This window comes from Oncorhynchus keta, chromosome 12 (genome assembly GCF_023373465.1).
Source record: "Oncorhynchus keta strain PuntledgeMale-10-30-2019 chromosome 12, Oket_V2, whole genome shotgun sequence".
NCBI lineage: Eukaryota > Metazoa > Chordata > Actinopteri > Salmoniformes > Salmonidae > Oncorhynchus > Oncorhynchus keta.
Genome location: NC_068432.1, coordinates 11,316,709 through 11,333,786, shown reverse-complemented (window position 1 = coordinate 11,333,786; position 17,078 = coordinate 11,316,709). Strand labels below are relative to the sequence as shown.

Here is a 17,078-nt window from a genome sequence, read left to right as displayed (position 1 = left end):
AATCCAAGCGTGGGCCGCGCCGGAGATGCCCAACTCGGAGAGGGTGGAGAGGAGGATCTGATGGTTCACAGTATCGAAGGCAGCCGATAGGTCTAGAATGATGAGAGCAGAGGAGAGAGAGTTAGCTTTAGCGGTGCGGAGCGCCTCCGTGATACAGAGAAGAGCAGTCTCGGTTGAATGACTAGTCTTGAAACCTGACTGATTTGGATCAAGAAGGTCATTCTGAGAGAGATAGCGGGAGAGCTGGCCAAGGACGGCACGTTCAAGAGTTTTGGAGAGAAAAGAAAGAAGGGATACTGGTCTGTAGTTGTTGACATCGGAGGGATCGAGTGTAGGTTTTTTCAGAAGGGGTGCAACTCTCGCTCTCTTGAAGACGGAAGGGACGTAGCCAGCGGTCAGGGATGAGTTGATGAGCGAGGTGAGGTAGGGGAGAAGGTCTCCGGAAATGGTCTGGAGAAGAGAGGAGGGGATAGGGTCAAGCGGGCAGGTTGTTGGGCGGCCGGCCGTCAAAGACGCGAGATTTCATCTGGAGAGAGAGAGGGAGAAAGAGGTCAGAGCACAGGGTAGGGCAGTGTGAGCAGAACCAGCGGTGTCGTTTGACTTAGCAAACGAGGATCGGATGTCGTCGACCTTCTTTTCAAAATGTTTGACGAAGTCATCTGCAGAGAGGGAGGAGGGGGAGGGGGAGGAGGATTCAGGAGGGAGGAGAAGGTGGCAAAGAGCTTCCTAGGGTTAGAGGCAGAAGCTTGGAGTTTAGAGTGGTAGAAAGTGGCTTTAGCAGCAGAGACAGAAGAGGAAAATGTAGAGAGGAGGGAGCGAAAGGATGCCAGGTCCGCAGGGAGGCGAGTTTTCCTCCATTTCCGCTCGGCTGCCCGGAGCCCTGTTCTGTGAGCTCGCAATGAGTCGTCGAGCCACGGAGCGGGAGGGGAGGACCGAGCCGGCCTGGAGGATAGGGGGCATAGAGAGTCAAAGGATGCAGAAAGGGAGGAGAGGAGGGTTGAGGAGGCAGAATCAGGAGATAGGTTGGAGAAGGTTTGAGCAGAGGGAAGAGATGATAGGATGGAAGAGGAGAGAGTAGCGGGGAGAGAGAGCGAAGGTTGGGACGGCGCGATACCATCCGAGTAGGGGCAGTGTGGGAAGTGTTGGATGAGAGCGAGAGGGAAAAGGATACAAGGTAGTGGTCGGAGACTTGGAGGGGAGTTGCAATGAGGTTAGTGGAAGAACAGCATCTAGTAAAGATGAGGTCGAGCGTATTGCCTGCCTTGTGAGTAGGGGGGAAGGTGAGAGGGTGAGGTCAAAAGAGGAGAGGAGTGGAAAGAAGGAGGCAGAGAGGAATGAGTCAAAGGTAGACGTGGGGAGGTTAAAGCCGCCCAGAACTGTGAGAGGTGAGCCGTCCTCAGGAAAGGAGCTTATCAAGGCATCAAGCTCATTGATGAACTCTCCGAGGAACCTGGAGGGCGATAAATGATAAGGATGTTAAGCTTGAAAGGGCTGGTAACTGTGACAGCATGGAATTCAAAGGAGGCGATAGACAGATGGGTAAGGGAGAAAGAGAGAATGACCACTTGGGAGAGATGAGGATCCCGGTGCCACCACCCCGCTGACCAGAAGCTCTCGGGGTGTGCGAGAACACGTGGGCGGACGAAGAGAGAGCAGTAGGAGTGGCAGTGTTATCTGTGGTGATCCATGTTTCCGTCAGTGCCAAGAAGTCGAGGGACTGGAGGGAGGCATAGGCTGAGATGAACTCTGCCTTGTTGGCCGCAGATCGGCAGTTCCAGAGGCTACCGGAGACCTGGAACTCCACGTGGGTCGTGCGCGCTGGGACCACCAGATTAGGGTGGCCGCGGCCACGCGGTGTGGAGCGTTTGTATGGTCTGTGCAGAGAGGAGAGAACAGGGATAGACAGACACATAGTTGACAGGCTACAGAAGAGGCTACGCTAATGCAAAGGAGATTGGAATGACAAGTGGACTACACGTCTCGAATGTTCAGAAAGTTAAGCTTACGTAGCAAGAATCTAATTGACTAAAATGATTAAAATGATACAGTACTGCTGAAGTAGGCTAGCTGGCAGTGGCTGCATTGTTGACTTTGTAGGCTAGCTGGCAGTGGCTGCGTTGTTGACACTACACTAATCAAGTCGTTCCGTTGAGTGTAATAGTTTCTACAGTGCTGCTATTCGGGGGCTAGCTGGCTAGCTAGCAGTGTTGATTACGTTACGTTGCGTTAAAAGAACGACAATAGCTGGCTAGCTAACCTAGAAAATCGCTCTAGACTACACAATTGATTACGTTACGTTGCGTTAAAAGAACAAACACCATTGCCAGTGTGCCAAAGCCAGATAAAGAACAGTGTGTCTCAGTGTGTGGATATTTTCTATATATAAGCTGTTCTGATGCTTGGATTTCAGGCAAACAAGTTCAATCTTGTTCAATCTTTTGGCAAACTCCAAGCGGGCTGTCATGTGACTTTTACTGAGGAGTGGCTTCTATCTGGCCACTCTACCAAAAAGGCCTGATTCACCTCCCTGAAGAAGGCCCTTCTACCCCGATTGCTCAGTTTGGCCGGGCAGACAGCTGTAGGAAGACTCTTGGTGTTTCCAAACTTATTTCATTTAAGAATGATGGGGGGCACTGTGTCCTTGGGGACCTTTTTGACACAATCCTGTCTCTGAGATCTATGGACAATTCCTTTGACCTCATGGCTTGGTTTTTGCTCTGACATGCATTGTCAACTGTGGGACCTTATGTAGACAGGTGTGTGCCTTTCCAAATCATGTCCAATCAATTTAATTTTCTACAGGTGGACTCTAAGCAAGTTGTCGAAACATCTCAAGGATGATCAATGGAAACAGAATGCACCTGAGCTCAATTTCAGGTCTCATAGTAAAGGGTCTGAAAACGTATGTAAATAATGACAAAGCGAACCTGTTTTTGCTTTGTTATTATGGGGTATTGTGTGTAGATTGATGATTTTTTATTTAATACATTTATAATAAGGCTGTAATATAACAAAATGTGGAAAAGGGGAAGGGGTCTGAATGCTTTCCGAATGCACTGTGTGTGTGTGTGTGTGTGTGTGTGTGTGTGTGTGTGTGTGTGTGTGTGTGTGTGTGTGTGTGTGTGTGTGTGTGTGTGTGTGTGTTAAATATACAGTTGAGGTCGGAAGTTTACAAACACTTAGGTTGGAGTCATTAAAACTTGTTTTTCAACCACTCCATAAATTTCTTGATAACAAACTATACTTTTGGCAAGTCAGTTAGGATCTACATTGTGCATGACACAAGTAATTTTTCCAACAATTGTTTACAAACAGAGTATTTAACTTAGAATTCACTGTATCACAATTCCAGGAGGTCAGAAGTTTACATACACTAAGTTGACTGTGCCTTTAACCAGCTTGGAAAATTCCTGAAAATTATGTAATGGCTTTAGAAGCTTCTGATGTATTTCAAGGCCTTTACCTTCAAACTCAGTGCCTCTTTGCTTGACATCATGGGAAAATATAAGAAATCAACCAAGACCTCAGAAAAAAAATTGTAGACTTCCACAAGTCTGGTTCATGCTTGGGATCAATTTCCAAATGCCTGAAAGTACCATGTTTATCTGTACAAACAATAGTACGCAAGTATAAACACCATGGGACCACACAGCCGTCATACCTCTCAGGAAGGAGACGTGTTCTGTCTCCTAGAGAGGAACGTACTTTGGTGTAAGCGGTGCAAATCAATCCTAGAACAACAGCAAAGGACCTTGTGAAGATGCTAGAGGAAACAGGTACAAAAGTATCTATAGCCACAGTAAAACGAGTCCTATATCGACATCGAGTCCTTCCCTGCACAGCAAGGAAGAAGCTACTGCTCCAAAACCGCCATAAAACAGCCAGACTACGGTTTGCAACTGCACATGGGGACAAAAATCATACTTTTTGGAGAAATTTCCTCTGGTCTGATGAAACAAAAATAGAACTGTTTGGCCATAATGACAATCGTTATGTTTGGAGGAAAAAGGGGGAGGCCATCCCAACTGTGAAGCACGGGGCAGGCAGCATCACGTTGTTGGGGTACTGCAGGAGGGACTGGTGCACTTTACAAAATAGATGGCATCATGGGGAGGGGAAATTATTTGGATATATTGAAGCAACATCTCAAGACATCAGTCAGGAAGTTAAAGCTTGGTCGCAAATGGGTCTTCCAAATGGACAATGACCCCCAAACATGCTTCCAAAGTTGTGGCAAACGGGCTTAAGGACAACAAAGTCAAGGTATTGGAGTGGCTATCACAAAGCCCTGACCTCAATCCTATAGAATATTTGTGGGCAGAACTGAAAAGGTGTGTGTGAGCAAGGAGGCCTTCAAACCTGACTCAGATACACCAGCTCTATTAGCAGGAATGGGCCAAAATTCACCAAACTTATTGTGGGAAGCTTGTGGAAGGCTACCCAAAAAGTTTGACCCAAGTTAAACAATTAAATGGCAATGCTACCAAATACTAATTGAGTGTATGTAAACTTCCCACTGGGAATGTGATGAAAGCAATGAAAGCTGAAATAAATCACTCTCTACTATTATACTGACATTTCACATTCTTAAAATAAAGTGGTGATCCTAACTGACCATAGACAGGGAAGTTTTACAAGGATTAAATGTCAGGAATTCTGAAAAACTGAGTTTAAATGTATTTGGCTAAGGTGTATGTAAACTTCCGAAACATGACTCTCTCAGGATATGCTGTCGGAGTCGATACAGCCTACAGGATTCTTTGTGAGTCGCGTTGACAGAAATAAACAACTCTCCGGGAAAAAGAAGGGCGGGTTTGTATGTTTCATGATTAACGACTCATGGTGTAATTGAAACAACATACAGGAATTCAAGTCCTTTTGTTCACCTGATCTAGAATTCCTCATAATCAAATGCCGAGAATTCTCGTCGGTTACTGTTACAGCCGTGTATATCCCCCCTCAAGCTGATACCATGACGGCGCTCAAAGAACTTCACTGGACTATGCAAACTGGAAACCCAATATCCTGAGGATACATTTATTGTAGCTGTGGATTTTAACAAAGCAAATTTGATTTTAACAACTTTGCAGCTACTTTTAGGTACTTAGCATTTTAGCAAACCCTTCCCCTAAACCTTTAACTCTAACCCTAACCTTTACCATTTAACCTAACTCATATCTCTAACCCTAGCTAATGTTAGCCACCTAGCTATTTTCCATTTGCTTACCTTTATTTAACTAGTCAAGTCAGTTAAAAACAAACTCCTATTTACGATGATAGCCTACCGCAGCCAAACCCATGCGACGCTGGGACAAGTGCGCACCGTTCAATGGGACTCCTAATACAGTCTGGAGTCGAACCAGGGTGTCTGTAGTGATGCCTCTAGCACTGCTAGGCAATGCCTTAGAACGCTGCTCCACCCAAGAGCCCAATATACTGTACATTTTCAAAATCCGTAACATATTGCACGAATTGCAATTCGTAACATATTGTATGAATTGCAATATGTAACTGTCACGACTTTCCGCCGAAGTTGGCTCCTCTCCTTGTTCGGGCGACGTTCCATCGCCGCTCAATTTTTCATGTTTTCATTTGTTTTGTCTTGTTCCATACACACCTGGTTTTCATTCCCTAATCACACTGCATGTATTTAGTCCTCTGTTCCCCTTCATGTCTTTGTGTGAAATTGTTTTATGTTATGTGAGTATTGTCACGCGCCAGAATTTTGTTTGTGTTCCGTGTTTTGGGAACATTTATGTACTTATGTGCTTTCGTTTGGACCAGAAAAAAAGTGCGCCTGTTAACTACACTCTGCTCTCCTGCACATGACTTCGCCTCCAGTACACACACCTGTAACAGAATTTCACAACTACCATGGATTCAGCAGGAGCAGGTACTCCAGTTAGAGGAGTAGTAACATATTATATGAATTGTAATTCGTAACATATGATGTGGATGATGGACATCCACAAATTAATAAATATCATACAAAGGTAACATACCATACTAATATCATTTTCCCGGATTGATGCACATTGATTCGGTGCCGCCCCTTTAAATAGCCTCGTTATTGTTGTTTTATTATTACTCTTGAATTTTTTTCACTTTAGTTTATTTAGTAAGTATTTTCTTAACTATTATTTTCCTTAAAACTGCATTGGCGCATGAACCGCTCCCGAAATTCAAAATACAAATATTGTGAAAATACAAGTGTCATACATAATTTAAAAGCACAACTTCTTGTTCATCCCACTGTGAATTTAGTTAAACTACCATACTGCAAAATGTAGTTACATTAATAGTGGAATTACATGTAGTGAAACTACAACCCAAAACTGGTTGGAATATAAAGCTTTAATCAAGCGAAGCTGTTCTCGCACACTGATGTTTACAAAGCATTTTTTAATGAAATGAAATGACAACATTTGTTGAAGATTGTATTATCTTTTGGAATGAGGAAATAAGACACACTTGTCATTCAAAAGGAACCAACAGGCAGAATCAGATTTAGGAGTTTTTCAAGGACACCCACCTCTCTGTCATCAAGTACTCTTATTTTTTTAGCTACTTTCCACCATATCCCATCATGACCCTTAAAGTTAAATGCTCTTAAAGTTACATTTTCTTCCAATATCTTCCTTGAAAAAGGAGGAGGGGATGCATGCCTTTTCAAGAAATTGATGTTGTCTCTCTCACCTGTCAGATAAAAGTAATTTCTCTCTCAACTGTCAGAAACAAAAGAATAATAAAAATATATCACCTGTTGTTTTTTGAGACAAATTCTGAAGAATTTGAACAAATGCTTTATTTTCTGAAGAGGCCATTGAGTCCAGTGTATACACCATTTAATACAATATTCTGGGTGCTCTTTAATTTCACATTGCCATTTTCAGACGCTGTCTATAGACTGATTCAGCCTTTGATTCACTCTGTAATACAGTAGCTTTGATCTCGACTGGTCTTTCACAGGGCAGGGAGTTCGCAGACACTTCCTCCTCTTCCAAAACACCTGCTGCATGCACTCCTCAGAGAAACAACTGCATTCTAATCCCCCTGCCAAAAGTATTTAGCTAATTTCCTGTTTGACTACCACTCTCAACATGTTCCTCAATCCAATATAGAAATGTCTCACTGTACTGCCTCTCATATAGCCTTTTTTTAACAATCTGAGCAACTTCTTATATTAGAGGTTTATGTTTACCATGTCAAATAGTTGGCAATTCAGGGGCTTAAGGATGTCCACTCAGAATGTGGTCCTTTCATAAGGTCAAGTCTCATCAGGAAATGAAAGCGAATGAAAAGAAATGGCATGTCTGTCTGACTGCCCATGTGACTGTTGATTGTAAGGCAGATAAATTACCTGAATGTTATGTATCACTTATGCATCATAGTTATATAATACCTCATCCCTAAGCAAAAATCCCATTCGGAGGGCTGTTACATTTTCATAGGATTTATCCCATTGTCCCACCATGTGCCCCCCCCCAGCCCCACCCTTTCTGTCAGCTTTCAACAATCCCAGCCTTTGTTTTTGGAATGAGAAGCAGCATTCTTCCAGAAGGATGACCTCTTCTGTCTCCACAGGGACTGGCACTGAGGACACGACCCTGCTGCCCGTGGATTGGATACATCGCGCTACCCAGATCAGCCTGTTCAGACTCATAGCTCCTCAGTGGGGCAAATCACTTTGTGTAGTTCACTGGGGAAAGAGGAGGAAGCTGACTTTATGGGTCCCTTTCAACAAGTTGGAAATCGCAAATTCAACAATGAGAGGTTTGGAAGGAATCAGTGGCTAACAGCAAGCATTTCAAAGCATCCACTAGCCTGCTTTCAGTGGAGTGGCTGTGTGTTTTTTTTTTTCAGAGATTCCACCCTAAATACAGAGAATGCCAGACTTTGATGACAAAGTTTGATGACAAAATTTGCCCACAAAGGATCACCGTGCCACCTTCCTGTTTAAGTGAGCACAGCACAAGGTGAGTCCAAAAATGTCTTGTAACTTTATGCTGCTGCATAAATGATGTAATATGCAAGGGATACATGTATACTGTAGCTACGAAAGTAATACTAAGTGTATGTTGTGTAGTAAGCTGTTAGTAGCCCATGTGCCTCACCCTAATAATTTGGTCTATTTTCACTAACACTGTATTGTAAACACATTGTTCGTGGCCGGTGTGTGTGCTTGTCTGCAGACTTTTTTTGTACAGCTTTGACAGTGCTACTGTAGTAGTGGTGACGCTTGGCTTGCACGTGCAAATTGAGCACACACAACATTCTATAATAGAATTGTGTTATTTGAAGTGTCAAATTAAAAGCTGATTTAACATGTCAAATAATGTTATTTGGCGTGTGTCTTTTTGGACACGCGAAAACCCAAATGGTGTTCAATGTGCCTCACCCTAATAATTTGGTCTATTTTCACTTCTTAATTTCACCTACTGTTCTAACTTGGTGGTGCACATGTAGCCTATAACCTGTTTCAGAGAAATGTCATCATCAAATGTAAGAGCTTCCATTGTCTGCTTATATGTCCCTTTTATTTATCCTACGGTTGTGGCTTGGTGTACGCAAAGGACTGTAAGAACGGCCCATGTTCTGAATTCTGTCATGGTACATTTCAAAAGGGCTGTACAAATAGTTATATTGACTACGTCCGTCGTCGCTCGCTCATTAATGTCTTAAGCGAAATTACGGATAGCCTCTTATCCCCTTGTCGTCCTCCTATGCCATAGTTTGTGCATCTCAATTGTCAGTAGAAACCAGATTTGTGTAAGAAAGTCAGCCATATCAGCTAAGTGTTTTAAATGGCAGTAAATGAGGCTGAATTAACTGTTTCACTGCCAGACTAGGCTCCGCTGATAACCAGGTGTAGCAGTGGTAATGTGTTGGGATTGCTGTTGGGACTCTGCTGCTGGGACAGCTTTATATAGTCCCTAACAGTTTGTGGGCACTGTTTGTCACCATTATAGTGCAATTAATGTATTGTTTAGTGTTGTGTTGTGTAGTGGCTTTGCTGGCATGCATCCCAATTTTTCTTTTTTTGCCCCACCAAGATTTACATACTAAAATCGCCACTGACCATTGGTGATAACAATGAGATAAGACTCAAGAACTGTCAGAAAAGTTAAGAAACTTTTTTTTTTGCCAGTCAAGACCTGAACCCAGACAGCTGTCAGTACAGGGTCTGCTACGATTATTTCATTACTGGTAAGTCAAATCTGATCAATTTCGAGTTTTGTTTAGCTGTTATGTTAATCAGATGTTAACACTGTATACAGTACATTTGCCTAAATTAGCTAGCTAGATAGCCTGTAGTCTAGATATTAGTATGTGTCGCGTGGTTTTCAAGTTTTGGGGAAGGTATTTTTTCACCATAAAAATACACCTTTATAACAATGGATTGCATGCATCTATCATCACATTGTAAAGACTGATGCCGGGGAAGAGAAGCAGGTACAGGGAGTCAAACATTTAATAGGAACAGACAGGTAACAGGACAGAAACAGCGTCAGCACACGGGTATACAAGGACATATCAACATTAATGCAGAAGCAGGGAACAGAGCGGGGGACCAGACAGATATAGGGGAGGTAATATAGAGGTGATTGAGTCCAGGTGAGTCCAATAATTGCTGATGCGCGTGATGTGGGAAGGCAGGGGTGTGTAATGATGATGGCAGGGGTACGCAATGCTGGGGAGCCTGGCCTCCTCGAGGGCCAGGGGGGAATGGCGGGAGCATGCGTGACACACATTTGCAGACGAATGTAAGCGTACTATTCCTAATGTGATGAGTAGACTGGATAGTAATAATTTAGTGCATAGTGGCATAGGCTTATGGGCTACATCAGTGATGTTTCTTTCATTTGCACAGTTGAAATGTAGCCTTTAATAAACATGTCATGCAATTCTACTACACTTTATATGGACTGGAGACATTAGCAGAATATTTTTGAGTACGATAGTAGCCTAGGCCTACTCTACTGACACTGACAACAGATCAATAAAAATGACCTTGTTTTGAATGCAACCATGTAATCTTGGCCGAAAAGGGGTCCTGGCTAAAAGGGAACCAGCTTTTGTCAAATTAAGGTCAAAAGTATTTTTTTTTAAACACATTTTAGTAAAACCTAACCCTTTTCCTAACATGCTGTATAAATTCTCCTAATCTGCTACGGAATGTAAAATATTACATGAACATTTTAAAAAATGTATTAAACTGGACATAGGACAACCTGCCTTGTTGACTATTGGTTGCTCCAGCCCAACAATTGATGTAATATTTATATGAAACTAAAACACCTGAATGAATTAAACACAACCATACACTTAAGTCCCCTGATGGTATAGGTGACCTGAAGAAGTGATATGCTAACATCAGGAGTGCTTCTCATTTGTTTATGTACTGTAGGTTCACCAGTTGACCCCTATCAAGACACCCATGTCGACTGGATTCCCACTGTAAAGATGAGCAATGCTGCAGCAGCAACAGTTTCTGCTTCTACTTCGTCCTTTCCCAGCTATGAAAGGAGACATCCCTCAGTTATATGAGATGGTTGTCGTATGTTGTACTTTGGACTAGCTGAATGATTCTGTTGTGCCATTTGAGTAGAGAGCACCTTCACCTTGTCGTCAAGACAGAAGTGCCCCCTTAAATCATATGAATGTATAAAATGTATTTTGAAAAGTGTTAAAGACTATTGTTCATGACATTGTAAACATTCTGTACTTTAATAAAACACTACATTTTTGTATGGGTGAAATTAAAAGTATTGTTCTCTCTGCTTTACCTAGCCCCATTGAATAGAAAGTGTTTCTTATAGCCCGACTATTTTATTTATTTTACAATTTATACACATTTAGCATAGACAATGTAATTGTTGTGGTAGTCTTAAGCAAACCATCTTCATTAACACTGTAGCACCTCTCAGTGCCACTCAGACCTTCTATGAGAAAAGTATCTGGCATTGAAATTGGTAGTAGTAGTTGTATGTTTTAAGCTAAGGATCCCATCATCTCCTTCCAGACATTTCACCACCTAGATTACAACGGTTGGATTTTAACTAAATCATTTCATGTCAGCACAAGGCATGTATAAAATCCAGTGTAATGATTAGCCTCATATACATTGTCAACTGGTATCATTTTTAAATTGAGAACATATAGCTGAACAATATGTAAACCATGTGTGAGTTAAGCTTCTCTGCTTCAGATGCACAATGGCAAGGGCTGCATTGCAAATGCCCATAAGGCTAATGCCATCATACTGTAGGCCAGTGGTTCCCAACACCAGTCCTCGAGTACCTCCAACAGTACATTTTATTCTAGTCCTGGACAAACACACCTGATTCAACTTATCAACTAATCATCAGGCCCTCTGAGTTGAATTAGGTACAATGCATTCGGGAAGTATTCAGAACCCTTGACTTTTTAACATTTTGTTATGTTACAGTCTTATTCTAAAATGTATGAAATATTTTTTCAATCTACAAATATTTTTTCAATCTCATCAATCTACACACAACACCTCATAATGACAAAACAGGTTTTTAGACATTTTGGCAAATGTATTAAAACATTTATATCATAAATACCTTATTTATGTAAGTACCCTTTGCTATGTGAATGAAAATTAAGGTCAGGTGCATCCTGTTTCCATTGATCATCCTTGAGTTGTTTCTACAATTTGATTGGAGTCCACCTGTGGTAAATTCAATTGATTTGACATGATTTGGAAAGGCACGCACCTGTCTATATAAGGTTGACAGAGTATGTCAGATCAAAGCCATGAGGTCGAAGGAATGGTCTGTAGAGCGCTGAGACCGGATTGTGTCTAAAGGATAGACATTTTAGTAACATGTAGGCTGTTTTTTAGGTGAACAAAAAAAAGTCAATACCATACCTTGATCCCTGATCTATGGGAAAACAGACTTCTGTTCCAGCCCAGAAATAGTACACTTGATTATTAACTAATAAGGTTTGATACAATGAATCAGGTGTGTTCATGCTGGGCTGGAACAGAAGCATGCACACCCAGCAGGGTTGGCCTGCTCCAGTTTTAATAGGTTTATAAATTTTTGTGTGACTTTTAAACTGTATTTTTGTTCACCAAATGTGCTAACATATAATTATACTCAAATAAGACAGTACTGAATGTTATGTTGCTAGTTATATAGCTCTATCTTCAGTTTCTCACTAGGGAATGGAACTGGAGAATATCTTCATAATGTCCTCCCATAGTTACCTGCCCTATACAGAGTAGCCTTGTCTCCCTTCTCTGACAGCTGGAACTGCTAGCTAATCGTTTCACCCTCTTCCGTGACTGTTAGCTACCTAGATACAAATGCATTTAGAGTTACAACGATAAATACATCAAGAAGCTAACCAGCTAATATGACGTTAGCAAGCTGGTGATATTTAATTCACTTAGATAACTTTTTATAATGTATAGTTAGCTAACTAGTGAACATTATATAGCAGCTCATGAGTTAGCCTGCACACTACGTTTCTGTAGAAAGCTAGCTAGCTAATAATAATTTTTGATCATTTTCAAAACATTTACTTTCTTGAATAGGTTCTCCCAATTCCTTCCTGTTTTCGGTGTCCTTAAAATAACTAAATAATGGGCAATCTTCCAAAGTTTCCAGTGGTAGCAAAAGGCAGCCGGCCATGTGGACGATTGGATAACTTCCAACAGGCTGACTTTGGTCTTCCAACATGGCGCCTGGTGCATTTTGCTAGCTGATGCAACCACAAGCTCTCTACAGAAAATGACTATCAAACAACAATGGAATATTCTATTGGGTATTTGGTTACTCTTTGCCATTAGATCAAATGATTTACCTAGACTGATTAAATAATTTACCTAGACTGACTCGTTAAAAAAAAACAATGTTGCAAAGTGCAGAACTATTTGTTTTAGGGAAATTGGTCATACTGGGAAAAAATACAATTCCAAGAGATCCAAACCTGATAGTGTATTGGTTATTTAATTGCCACCAGTAATAGTGTGTTGTATAGCAATACTCAGCATGCTAATATGAAAGGTGTGCTCTGCCCTGTGTTGAGTGGCCACAACATCTTAGCACAAGGATGTAGGTAAAAATCTATAAAAAAAACATGGGTGATTATAAGCTCTTCTGTCCCTTGCTGTGGAGACTTGCTTCCATTCAGCCGCAAGAGCATTAGTAAGATCCAGCACTGATGTTGGGCGATTAGTCCTGGCACGCAGTCGGCGTTCCAATTCATCCCAAAGGTGAATTGGGTTGAGGTCAGAGCTCTGTGCAAACTGACTTGTTAGAAAGGTGCCACATTGAAAGTCAGAGGTCTTCAGTAAAGCCATTCTACTGCCAATGTTTGTCTTTGAAGATTTCATGGCTGTGTGTTCAATTTTATATACCTGTCAGCAACGGGTGTGGCTGAAATAGCCAAATTCACTAATTTGAAGGTGTGTCCACATACTTTTGTATATATAGTGTACATGTCTGTACATACACACAACAAGTAGGTCACATGGGGGAGAAGCATTGTTCCATGAGGTGTTGCTTTATTTGTTTTTTATAAACCAGGTTAGCTGTTCACTTGCGCTATATAAGATGGAAAGCAGTTCCATGCACTCGTGGCTCTGTATTCCTTGAATTTGTTCTGGACCTGGGGGCTGTGAAAAGACCTCGAGTGGCATTTCTGGTGGGGTTAGTGTGTGTCAGTGCTGTGTGTAAATTGTCTACTCAAACAAATAGTCTAGACTAGAGATTGCTCAGTGTGATGACATTAAGCTGTAAAACATGAATGCATTCATGATTAGGATACATGTATAAGCAATATGACATTTTGTGGTTCCTCTGTCTCCATTTCACCCATATTGTATAATAAGCATGAACTCAAGATTGTAGTGAATGCCTCCAGTGATGATGTGTTAATGAGTTTAGTCATGTTTAATGTATTTTTCTGCCATGTGTCCTACTGTATATTCCAACCAGTCATCAAATTGACTATATAGTTCATTCATAGTATTACCACTGTTCACAGCAGAGGCAATATGGCCGCCTTGATAAGTGTCCGCATTCATTTGATGGATCCAAAGAAATAGATTAATTCATGACCTTAGTATTTATGAGAGACACACGAGGAGATGTGCTAGTCCATTTCGCCATCTTGAAAATCCCATCTTATTTGATGTATCTAGGCATCATTCCATTTGGAGAGGTGGTGGGGATATGTCTCTGAAGGTAAATAATCAATCTGTGTGATTTAATTGGATTTCAGGAGTTCAGTTGCTGGTAAAGCAAAGCTCAAATCTTTCTTGCATAGTCAGGTTTTCATAGATAAGTTATTTAATCAGGAAGTTTAGTGATGAGGATGGACACATGCTAATGGTTCTATCAAGATAAACCTGTTCAGTTTTATATCATATGTATAGCATGGTTGGTGTGAATAACATACAGAACAGAAACCTTCTCAGGTCTCACAAGAGAAAAGCAGTCCTCTATCAACTACCCAGTCAAGGTGTTCACCATATAGAACATTCACAATGTTGATATCTTGACTTTGGCCTTGACCAGTTATAAAGACTAATCAAGTACATTCTCACGGATCAATAGTTATATGTGAGTGAATCATATTGATTACATGGAGATAAAGCAGCACCACAGAAGAATACTCTTTTGTGTTGCTTTTCTAGGTCTCGATAAATTAATGGCACATTGTGTCTGATTTATGATTCTCCGGTCTGTATTTGTGCATTCTCAGCATTTGATTAAAAGACATGCAAACGTTTCGCCGACTGAACCACTCTATCCAACCAGAGTTTATGGCTGGCCTGGTTACAGTAATTGGGGACATTTCCACATGTAACAAGGCCAACCCCAGTGGGGCCCATTAGTTAGGATCCCTGCTTCCTCCAGTGTGGTTAATGGTTTGGTCCCTGTCCAGCTCCTTCATAGTGTATGAGCGCGTGCGTGTGAGGCTCTTTGTGATGTCTCTGTCACCATAGAGCTCGCAGTGAGACTCGCCGCCAGTCCCTCAAATCAATGGCAGTCAGAGGACAAACTCCAGAGTTGCCAAGTCCTGGAGCTGCCAAGCATTTGGAGAAAAAATTTAATGGAGTAGCACGAAGATCATTGACTGGTCTGATTGCAATATCTGCAGTACATATCAACCAGATTCAGTCTGCACATTTACTATATCTAGGTGCCACAGAGCTGAAAAGAGTGTAACGGTACATTGAAATCACTAGTGAGTGCACAGAAGGTGCAGTGAGCATTTATAAATATCAATACAGTAAGGGTAACAACGGAGTAATAGCAAAAATGCATTTAAATACCTCCAATATTGTCTGGGTTAAGTTTTCTTATTATCAGATAAATCAAATATGTTTTTTCTTAGGGGGGGGGGTTCTCATTCATCACAATCTCCCCAGAGAGAGGATTTGTATTGTGTGATGTGCTTTGGTACTCTTCTACTCCTCAGAAAAGCTTTGCATGTAAAACAAGCTGAGCTCACATCATGAATATAAACATTTAATGTATCTACACAAGGGATGGCTCTCTGCTTGTCTGGCTTTTTAAGCTCAAGACTTTCAATAAGAGTTTCTTTACAGATCCTTATTTTTAATAATACCCTTATTATGACCAGTGGCTAGCGTTGGAAATGTGTCTGAATGATAAAATCAGGGGTGTGTGTTTGAGTGCGTGCATGTATGCATATGCGTGTACCATACACTGGGTGTACAAAACATTAGGAACTATTTCCATGACATAGACTGACCAGGTGAATCCAGGTGAAAGCTATGATCCCTTGATGATGTCACCTGTTAAATCCACTTCAATCAGTGTAGATGAAGGGGAGGAGACCGGTTAAAGAATATTTTTTTTTAGCCTTGAGACAATTGAGACATGGATTGTGTATGTGTGCCATTCAGAGGGTGAATGGGCAAGACAAAAAAATTGAAGTGCCTTTGACTCCAATGCTTCCCACAGTTGTATCAATTTGTCTGCATATCCTTTGGGTGGTGGACCATTCTTGATACACATGGAAAACACATGGAAAAGTGTGAAAAACCCAGCAGCATTGCAGTTCTTGACACAAACCGGTGTGCCAGGCCCGGCACCTACTACAGTAAGAATGGTCCACCACCCAAAGGATATGCAGACAAATTGATACAACTGTGGGAAGCATTGGAGTCAAAGGCACTTCAATTTTTTTGTAGTAGGTGCCGGGCCAGGCGCACCGGTTTGTGTCAAGAACTACAATGCTGCTGGGTTTTTCACACTTTTCCATGTGTTTTCCATGTGTATCAAGAATGGTCCACCACCCAAAGGATATGCAGACAAATTGATACAACTGTGGGAAGCATTGGAGTCAACATGGGCCAGCATCACTGTGGAATGCTTTCGACACCTTGTAGAGTCCATGCCCCGACGAATTGAGGATGTTCTGAGAGGTGGGGTGCAACTCAATATTGGGAAGGAGTTCCGCATGTTTGGTATAACATGTGAACGCAGCATGTGAAGTGTTGGTCCCATCTTTCATGACCTTAAATGCACAAAAGCATATCTCTCAAATTTTTTGTACAAATGTGTGTACATCCCTGTTAGTGAGCATTTCTCCTTTTCCAAGATAATCCATCCATCTGACGGTGTGGCATACCAAGAAGCAGATTTAAACAGCATGGTAATTACACAGGTGCACCTTGTGCTGGGGACACTAAAAGGCCACTCTAAAATGTGCAGCTTTGTCACACAACACAATGCCACAGATGTCTCAAGTTGAGGGAGTGTGCAATTGGCATGCTGACTGCAGAAAAGTCCACCAGAGTTGTTGCCAGAGAATGTTTGAATGTTAATTTCTCTACCGTAAGCTGCTTCCAATGTCGTTGTAGAGAATTTGGCAGTACGTCCAACCGACCTCACAACCGCAGACCTAGTCTTACTACGCCAACCCAGGACATCCACATCTGGCTTCTGCACCTGCGGGATGGTTTGAGACGAGCCACCTGGACAGCTCATAAAACTGTGTGTTTCACAACCTAAGTATTTCTGCACAACTGTCAGAATCCATATCAGGGAGCTCATCTGCATGCT

At 41.8% G+C, this 17,078-nt stretch overlaps 1 protein-coding gene across 4 annotated transcripts in view; it reads left to right on the top strand.

Annotated features, from left to right (window-relative positions):
- The window catches only part of LOC118390979 (galactosylgalactosylxylosylprotein 3-beta-glucuronosyltransferase 1-like), a 51,983-nt gene that overhangs the window by 14,917 nt on the left and 19,988 nt on the right, over nt 1–17,078 (top strand). For 2 of the 4 annotated variants that reach the window (XM_035781864.2, XM_035781865.2), the window contains exon 2: nt 7,585–7,976. The gene's annotated coding sequence lies outside the window, so the exon portion shown is untranslated. Of the gene's footprint in view, nt 1–7,571; nt 7,977–17,078 lie in introns of those variants that run through there. The other 2 variants (XM_052457730.1, XM_035781862.2) reach the window with 2 other exon arrangements.